This window comes from Mastigoproctus giganteus, chromosome 12 (genome assembly GCF_048544385.1).
Source record: "Mastigoproctus giganteus isolate SK-2022 chromosome 12, ASM4854438v1, whole genome shotgun sequence".
NCBI classification, from domain to species: Eukaryota; Metazoa; Arthropoda; class Arachnida; order Uropygi; family Thelyphonidae; genus Mastigoproctus; species Mastigoproctus giganteus.
In genome coordinates this window covers 57,362,612-57,372,219 of record NC_143586.1, presented here as the reverse complement: position 1 = coordinate 57,372,219, position 9,608 = coordinate 57,362,612, and positions in this window count along the sequence as shown.

The window sequence follows — 9,608 nt, the reverse complement described above, 5'->3', positions numbered from 1 at the left end:
GAAGTGGAAAAGGTGCTCGAACAGTTTGCTGAGCACGGATAGCAGGGCTATGGGCCGGTAGAAGTCAGGTTGAGGCTTGCTCCGGGTTTTTTAGTATTAGTTGGATTCTAGCTGTCTTCCAGGAGTATGGAAAGCGTCCTGTTTTTAGGCAATGGTTGAACAGATTTAAGATTATGGCCGGAGTATATTCCACGTCTTTTTATACTGTCTCTGGTTCTAGCATGTCAATTTCAGAAGATCTACTCTTGAGTTGTTTGGATGCTAAGCAGAATTCTTCCAGTGTGAAAGGCGGATCTATTATTTGCGTGCGATACTTTTCATTTTCTTGGCACAGGTTGATCTGCTTCGGGGTGACTGCAGAAGCTGGTGACTTAAACGTGGTATTTAAGATATTATTGATGCTACTATGCCGTGTTGTGGCCACGGAAACGTTCGGCGCTATAGTGGAGGAAATAACCTCTCCTCTGGGGAGTTTGTTTGTGGTGAGCCTATAAACCACGCCCCAAGGATCTTTGTTGCCGGTAGCAGAAACCAGGTACTTCTGCTTCCTATGGCTAATTAGTGCGGTGTGGCGGTTTCTTGCCTGCCTATATGTCTGTCTGAGTGCTTCAATCTCTGGCTCCGAACAGAATGTACGGGTCCGTTGGAAATCTTTCCTTCTGTGCTGTACTTCTCTTCTTAGTGCTTGGGGTTCAGGGCACCACCATGGGAGTGCGCCCAGTTTGGGATTTTTCTTTTTGATTAAAGGCAGCAGTAATGAGGTTGGTGATGGCATGTTAGTGCTTGTCTGGGTCAACGTTTTCTAGATCCTGTTGTTGGAACTGCGGTGCTGCTTTGCTGAGGATTTTCTTGAAAAGTTCCCAGTCAGCACTAGCAATAGCATATCCGCGCGAGATTAATCTCTGTACGGGTATGCACATGAGAGAGCACCTGATCTCAAATGTGATCAGCCTGTGGTTGGACGTTGTCCATTCCTCCCTGACCACCCAGTTCAGGTTGCCTGCAAGCGAGGTTGGGAATCAATGGTAACCTCCACAGTGTGCTTGAGAAGGTAGGAAGATTAGTCAGGTAGACCTCCAGGAGTTGCCCATTCTGGGTACCACGTCGGCCCACTGTGGCACTATGCCACATGGGAGAGCGGCAGTTTACATCTTGGGGGGGGGAGGTGGGAGAAGACCATTTGCAGGTAGCTGGTTGCTTGCTGGATGTCCCCACCTGGTCTGCAGTAGAGAGATATGATATTGAAAACCCCAAGGGGTGAGAAGGTGAGAAGTAATGTCAGGGTTCTGGACCAGGATGACAGCCCATGGGGTTTTTCCACTGTGCTGGATGGTTTTGTAGGTGAGGAAATACCCCTTCATTTTTATGCAGTGGGTGAAGGGTTCTTTCTTTAGAATGATGTTGAAGTTTGTTTCATCTGCCTTGATTCTGATCTGATCTACTACTGCTCGAGCCCGCTGCACGTTTATCTGGATAAAACTGATTTCTTTAGTGTTGAAACTTCTAGGCCGAGTTTTAATAATCGGTCTTGCTTTGGTGAATACTCTTGAATTTTTGATATACTGGGCACTTGTTATTCCGAAGGAGGTGGTTGTGAGGGATTTTTTGCACCTTGCAGTTAGCGCAAACAGGCTTGATGATTTTATTTGGGCATGAGTTGTATTCATGTCTCTGCTGGACACAATGGCCACAAGTTGAGTATGGGTGCACATGGTGTGTGTGTCCGAAGCGACAGCACCTGTAGCATTTGGGGACAAATTCAAATTATTATATTAGGGCCACCCGTAAATTCTTACATCTACCCATATATTTATTTATCTGTAAATTGCGTGTGTTCTCTGGTCGATTTTCCTGTTTGCTGGACTAAAAACCCTAATTTCTGGGGGAGGACCTTACTATCTACGCCTGAGACCGACTAACTCAGCCGTGGGGTGAAAAAAGCCCATTAAAGTTCCTCGCGTCATCGAGGGGATTCGAACCCGGGCCTTTTCCATCCGGTGTGGGGAGGACGATGACGATACCACTGCAGATACCTGTGCAGATAGCATGTGGGGACAGCCACATGCTCTTTGAAGCGGTGGCTTCCTCACTGAATGTAGATTCGGTTCTGGATACAGATTATTGGCCAGACCGTTGGGACTAGCTCAACAATCCAGTTTCCTGAGGTTTCCCGGAACACTAACGGCCCTGAACCTCTCCAGGACGCTCGGCCACCAAAGGAAGTCCAACCGCCTGGCGAAGTACACAGAGATCATGAGGAAGTATTTTTTGTTGCATGTGGCCCACTTTATCCAGTAGGTGCTGAAGCGCATCCACTGCCGAGGACCACCGTCTGAAATCATACTAGTTCGTGGAGCATTATGACAGCTGAGCCCTGTCATAATGCTTCAAGAGTCGGGAGTATAGAGGGCGTTGTAGTAGTTTGCTTATTACAGTGAGAACGGCGCTAGGCCTGTATGAGTCTGGAGGTTTGGAATAGTTGTTTAAGATTAATTTTACGTTCTTTTACGTTCCAATCTGTTGGGAAGATTCCTGTTTGAAGGCAGTTGTTATAGAGATTGATGAGCTGGTCGCGGGCGATCTCGACCACTTTTTTAATAATTTCTAGTTCAAGCAAGTCAAGTCCTGGGCATTTGTTTGATTTTATCAGTGAGGCGGCTGTAGGGAGTTCCTCTTCAGTGAAGTACGGTTCTGCTTCCTGGGTCTGATAGGCATCGTTTTATTGGGACTGATGCTTCTGCTCCTGGGTTGTCAGTGGGACTGCAGGGTGGAAGACTGTGTTTAGGTTGTTTGTTATTGAACACGCCCATGTAGTTATCATGCCTCCACTCGGCAGTCGAGTTGCAGCAACTATCTCACCCTTGTTTGTAGTAACTTTGTGCACAAGTTCCCAAGAGTCGCCGTTTCCGGTGGTTTGAACATTCAGACCACTGGAAACGGTGTCTGAATGTTCAGTATTCCTGTTTGGCTCTTCGTATCTGAGTGTTTCTTGAGTCCCTGTAATTTTACTTCATTGTCTTTACTTCCGCGGCTGGCCAGATTCTTCTTGCTCTTTGGAAAGCCTTTCGTCTGGTTTGGGTCTACTTCCTAAGTCGCTGCAGTTCCCTACTCCACCCGGGTACCGCGCCAGTGAATGGATTTCTCTTAGATATTGCTGCTTCGCCAACTCGTGTAATCAACGCTGTGATTCTTTTTTTATATGTATGTGTGAGTCCTGTTCAGTCAGTAGTTCTTCGCGATGTTTCTGTGTTCAGAAGTCAGTGCTGCCATGAAGGTCTCCCAGTTTGCCTTCCGGATGGAGAATCTTTGATGAATTTGCCTTGTGAGAGGAGGTTGGTTAACTGTGCGGTTGAGGTGATGGACCACCTCAGACCATCGATAGCTCGATGGTCTGAGGTGGTCCATCCATCATGCACTGTCCACCCGTTAATATTACTTGCTGTATTTCTGGTAGCCATTTTCACATCTATGGTTGTTTCCCCCATGGTGTTACAAAAGTTCAGGAGGTTGTTAGGCTGATTCAGGACCGTAATGGGGAGTTTCCCAGGAACTCCTCCAGCCTTTGCCCCTTTCTGGTTCCCTGCGGTCTGCTGTGTGGCTGTGCTAAACTGGCGACCTGCAGTTTGCATCGGTGCCTATAATAATCCGTGTTCCTGGCAGTGTGTGCAGGACTATTTGGAGGTACCTGACCATAAAGGTGATATCTTCCCCAGGACGGCAGTAGAAAGCAACGATGTAGTAGGAGCCCAGGGCGGTGAGTATGTGGGCACAGGCCGCCCAAGCTGTGCAGAGATGCGTGATCCTTGTTGCAGTTATGTCTGGGTTCCTGACCACTATTGCGGCCCATGGTGTGTCATCTTCCGTTTGAATAATATTATAGTTCATGCGGTATCCTCTGACTGCCTCGAAAGCGGTATATGAAAGCATCTCTTGTAGGATGAGGATGTCAATATTCTCCTCATCTGCTTTCACTCTGACCTGATCAGCCACTGCTCTGAATCTTTGTGCATTAATTTGCAGAAAGGTGACCTGGGTATTGTTGTATGCTCTATTGTGTGTACCCCATAGTCTAGTCGGACTTGGTAGAGACTCTTGACTTTTTGGTACACTGGACATTTATTGTCCTTGAGTGAGTGTTTGGCATCCATTTTGAGACTTTTACAGTTGTTGCAGGTTGGTTCTTGAGTTTTGTTTGGGCAATTGGCAAAGGAATGCTCTTTTGTAGCGCAGTGGCCACAGGGCGGTTCGGTGTGGGTGGTGTGCCCAAACTTGCAACACCTAACCTTGCAACACCGCTTTCAGGAACGGGGGATCACCACCCGTTCCTGAAAGCGGTGACTGCTCAAATTGATAAAGATCCTAGGCTGTCCGACAAGAGCCTGCCAAACCACCGGGGCAAAGTCTAATATCCAGTTTACTCTGGATGGATTTCTCGATGGCGTGCTGTACTTGGGAGTGAGCAGTGTTTCAGGGTCATGGTCTGGTAGGGTGTGCACCAGGTTCCATTGGTATATCTCTTCTACGATTTGGTCTCGAGTTACATCTTTTTCCAGGTCAAAGATCACTATAGCCGGTCCTTTCCTTTTTGGGGAAGTCGCAGACAGTCCTAAGTCAGGCCATCCTGGCATTTTGTATTATTTTTTCTGCCTCTTCTCTTGTTTTAGTCTCAATCAGGACTCCAGTGTTCCTGGTCTTCCTGACAGCTCTTATTCATGTCGTTTTAAGCTCGTCTTGGAGTTTGGAGATAACTTGCTTCTTTAGTTTTTCAGCAGTTTGACTTTCGTCCGGGGTTATTGGCCGTAGCACCACCAGATTTGGCTGTGGTAAGAGCGTTTTCCTCTTGGGGAGAGGATGTACAGTGGGCCCGTTTTGCTGTGCGTTTTCCGCGGTATTTCCCAGTGCTTGGGAGTATGTGGGCACATGCTGTGGCATGTTTTTTCCCACATTCAGCGTAGGTTAGCATTGGCTCTCTCACTCTCGAGGTAAGCTTCGACGAGGACTGCGTCAAGTTTGTTCCACAATGTTATTATTTCAGCCCTTAAGTGGTGACTCTGTTTGTTTTCTCTTTAAAGAGGGATTCTAGAGCAGTTCTTAGGAACACAGATATTTCATACATTGTACCCTCGGGTAAGGTAGGTTCCAGGGAGGTTTCCTGTGTCCTGTCATTGCTTTGTCCCAGTTGCTGTGAGGTTTTCCTGCGTTTCCCTTATCTCTGTCTAGGAACGGGTTTCTCTTTCAAATTTTGGTATCGAGCCTTTTTTGTTTTTCTTCTTACCTGTTTGGGGATCCCGAAACGGGGATCCATTTCTTCGTTCTGTTTGTCTGTGATGATAGTGCATTCGTCGCCTTTTCCAAGGCGACGAATGCACTATTATCACAGAAACTCCACGAAACTGGAAGGCGGTACTTTAACTGGTGCATGATATTGTACTCAGGTAATTCTTCCCCATGTGCGTCTGTTCTGAAGTGCAATCGGCCCTGAGTTCGTGTTTATAGATGATAACACCACACCCCATCGCACTGCAGCTGTGATATGCTTTTTGATAGTGAGGACGTTTTTCGTATGTATTGGCCTGCCCGTTCCACGATCTAAATCCCATCGAACACATATGGGATGATCTGGGGAGACGCCTAGAGGCACGTACACACCCACCAGAAAATGTTCACCAGCTGAAGATGGCGCTGACAGAGGAATGGACGATGTTACTGCAAGAACTTATCAACAACATTGTTCTAGGTATGGACAGTCGGTGCAAAGCCAGCATCGATAATAGGGGTCGACATTTGGCCATATCTCCTACTGAGGACCACCTCTTCCCTTTGTTCCATCTTTGGCAATGATGCATCTGTATCATGGCAGCCAGTGCTATGTTGCCATTTTTGAATAAAGTCCCTCTGTACCGTTTTGATTCCCTTGTGTCGGTGTTGTTTCCTTCATCATTTCTGCACCTCACGAGGTTCCTTTGGTATGCTTTACCCATATCCAGGGCACTCCTATGAGAAGCTACAGTTGAAAACTTGACTGGTCCTTAAATTTTGCATACACCAGCGTAAATAAGGAATAGAGTATAATATTGATACGCCTGAGACTTAGGCAAACCCAAGGCATTTGCTGTATCCAGAAGAGCAAAGAGTTCTTGCCCATTCCAGGAAAGAATTGGGGAAGGGATGGTTGAAAAGTGCTAAGCTGCCTAGTTTTCATTCATATTAATCTGCAATGTGGTTCTATTAATAGTAGATGCAAACCGAGTCCAGTACTCCACTCCTTGGCTTGTCTTCCAATGAGACGTGCTTTTTTCCCTCAACTTCTTTTATTAATAATATTAATTGTAGTTGGTGTTCAACAAAAGAAATTCAACGCTTTATTTTTAAGCTTCTTCGCTTTCATGCATTCTTCATTCCACCAATAATTAAAATGCCGTTGGCCTGGGAGATTCAGAATTCTCGCTATTGTAAAGACAAGACTAAGGCTATCAGGTAATATCAACATACTATCATCGTTATCACTTACACCTTGTGACAGATCTGGTGGATGTAAGTAATAACGATGATAGTATTTTAGATTACCAGAGTTGAAAACAATCAGTGGCTGAACTATCTGAAGAAGAGACTGAGCCGATTGATAAGGATATTTTGTTTACAGAAACAAAAAAGGCTCTAACTAAGGTTGTCCCAGAAGATATTGTAGTAGCATTATCTCAGAAAGAGGAAGGGGAAGATTTTGACCTTGTTCGGTTGAACTAGAACTTACGGATATTCAGAATGTGGTCTCATTTAACACTTGCTGTGTTAAATGAGACCCTCTCCCATTAATTAAGATAATAGGCAGAAAAGTGAAAGTCAATCTAGGCCCGCGAAGAGACCAAGAAATGAAGACAAAGTTGAGATTGAAATTGAAAGTTCGGATGAAACTGAATTAGACCTGTTTGCAACGAAAAAAATTAAGAGTGTAAAAATGAAATTAATACAACTGTTATTAAGAGGGCATTATAATATTCCTGGAATCATAACTGCTCAAGTCCTAGATTTGTGGAACAGTATGGAGCTTTCATTAATTGAACTACAATTTGAAAATAAAGTATTAGAGGCGAAGTTAGAAGAAACGAAATGGAGAAAGGAAATCGAGGAACTCGGGATATATCCAGTTATCATATTAAGCTAGTGTTGTAGCTAATAATCAAGGAGGAGGAGATTTAAAGCAACCTAAAGTGGCAGTTGTCACCACCAAGAGTGAGTATTATAAGACTAGTGAGGACATAAAGAGAGAACTGTTTCAATCGGTACAGCCAATATTATTTGACGTTAAGGTGAGTAACGTTTAGAGCTATAAACATATAAAAGAGTAAAGATTAATTATTGAAACTGATTCTGAGCAGGATTTAACAAAATATAGGGATTGTGTACAGTTTTCGGGAACTAGGTTTGAAACTTGAAAAACCTGGGAGGGCAGATCCTAAACTTTTAGTTTATGATGTGAGTCAAGATGTAAATAAAGGTATATTTATTGAATAAATTCTGGCAAAGAAATCTGCATAAAAAGTGTTACAAATGTTGTTTTAACAAATAACAAATTTAGGGACAATCGCAGGACAAATAGGATCATAGAACTTTCCATTCATCTTCACAAGTTGTTGTTAAATAGATGTCTGAATTGGGATTCCCACCGCGTCAAGGATTTTATTTCAGTCACACAGTGCTACAATGCACGGCCTTTGGGCATGTAGCAAACGTTTGTAAGAATGATGTTTTTTGAAGTTACTGTTCTGGTAAAGGACATTCTTTTAAGAGTTATTCACAATGGACGAAGTAGATTATGATCGATAAATTATGACCTGAATATCTAACGCTTTTAGAATTTAATAAACAATGGATCAGTTATGAATTGTAACAATAATGGGTTTTTATTAAAGATGCGGTCAAAAGATGTAGCTTTGCTGTTTTACAACTAGGTAAGGTGGCAGAGGAGAGGTTGTTCGACATCTTACTCCTTTCTCTGTAAGGTGAGGAGATATCCGGGTAAACACATAATGTACACCCGGATATCTCCATTCATTGTGGACACATTCCGATGGCGGCAATTTAGTCGTCAGAAGAGAATTTGTGATTACTGTGATCACTTCATTAAGTAACGAGTATGGAGTGTGCTGAGAGGTGAAGACACTTGAACGGTCCTATGTACCTAGTGTCTCTTTGTTTCAAATTTAGTGATATTATTGAACCATACATTCAATATTTAGAGAGAGTTGATGTGCTCCTGAGAGGAAAATTCATAACAGTAGGGGCATACACTAATTTCCGCTCCACGCTCTAGGGAGGATGGGGGCTCTGATGACAGAGGTCATGATCTAGAGGAGTCCCTTTCTTCTTCGGGGTGGGAAATTGTAAATGACCCTCAGCAGCTTGCGACGTTATCTTCGACTTTGAAACAGCTTTGAAGAAGATTACAAATTGAAAGGTCCATAACGCTATTGTGACCAATGACCATGAGGCATCTCATATAATTACTGTGTGACTCACTTCCAGGACCTGGTTGAATACTTAAGACTATTAATTGGGAAATTTTTGATATTTTGGTGGCGGGGAATTGTATTAATAAAATTGATGATTAGGAATTCATTTCTGCTTCGCAGAAAGTTAATATAATAACAGAAGTACTTCAGGAAGCAAAGGCTCAATGAGGAGGAAGAGGAAACCTGTCAGGTATGTTCTAGTGGGATTCCATCTTACCTGATCTTAAGAAAAGGGTTCGGTCCTCAAGAAAAAGTTTTCAGTGCTCTCGAAGGGTAGAATGCTGATATTGTGGCTAAGTTGAAAAGGAATTAAGATAATAATAAAGATGTTTATTATTAAGATGTTTAAGCATTGGACATGGCACTCCTTCATGGAGCATGACAGGAACTCTGATCGTTGGAGTTCCGCTTATAGAACATTATTGATAGGATTCTCCTTGATGAGATCAATTACAGCATTCTAAATGAGAGCAAGCAGGACGCAATTACATGGGCCCAACCTTTCCGACAGATCAGGTCAGAATTATTTTTAAACTTTTTAAAAGACGATAACACTATAAATAAGTGTACAAATTCAAGAACAGTGAATATCTCTCTGAAGAAAGGGTGACGCCCTTTTCTCTTGAGGAACTTAATGTAGCTATGAATTTAGTTAAAGATGGAAAGGCTCCAGTGATTAACTTCCTGGAGACTTGCGTTATTAGTTATTAGACCTGCGTAGGTACTAACCCAACACACACGAGTGTGGTGGGATAGTATTTACGCATGGCTAGAACTGCCCTCTCTCCCAGAGATCTCTTTAACATCTTTAAGGATCACTTTTCTGTCTGTCCCCTGGGGTAGAGGAGTTCTGTCTAGTGGAACGGGTGTCCCAGGAGCCAATCTTCGGGCCTTATACGTGAAACATGGTTTTAGACGAGTTTTTGAAGCGTGACATGGGTGACAATTGTGCCATTTCCTATGAAGACGACTTAGTTTTAATTTTTGCAGGTGATTTTCAGAAAACAATTGAAGAAAAGGCTAGTTCCACATTTCAGGAACACCTAACTTGGTCAAATTTGCCGTCTGGAGATTTCCAAAGGTAAAAACTGTGGTTAC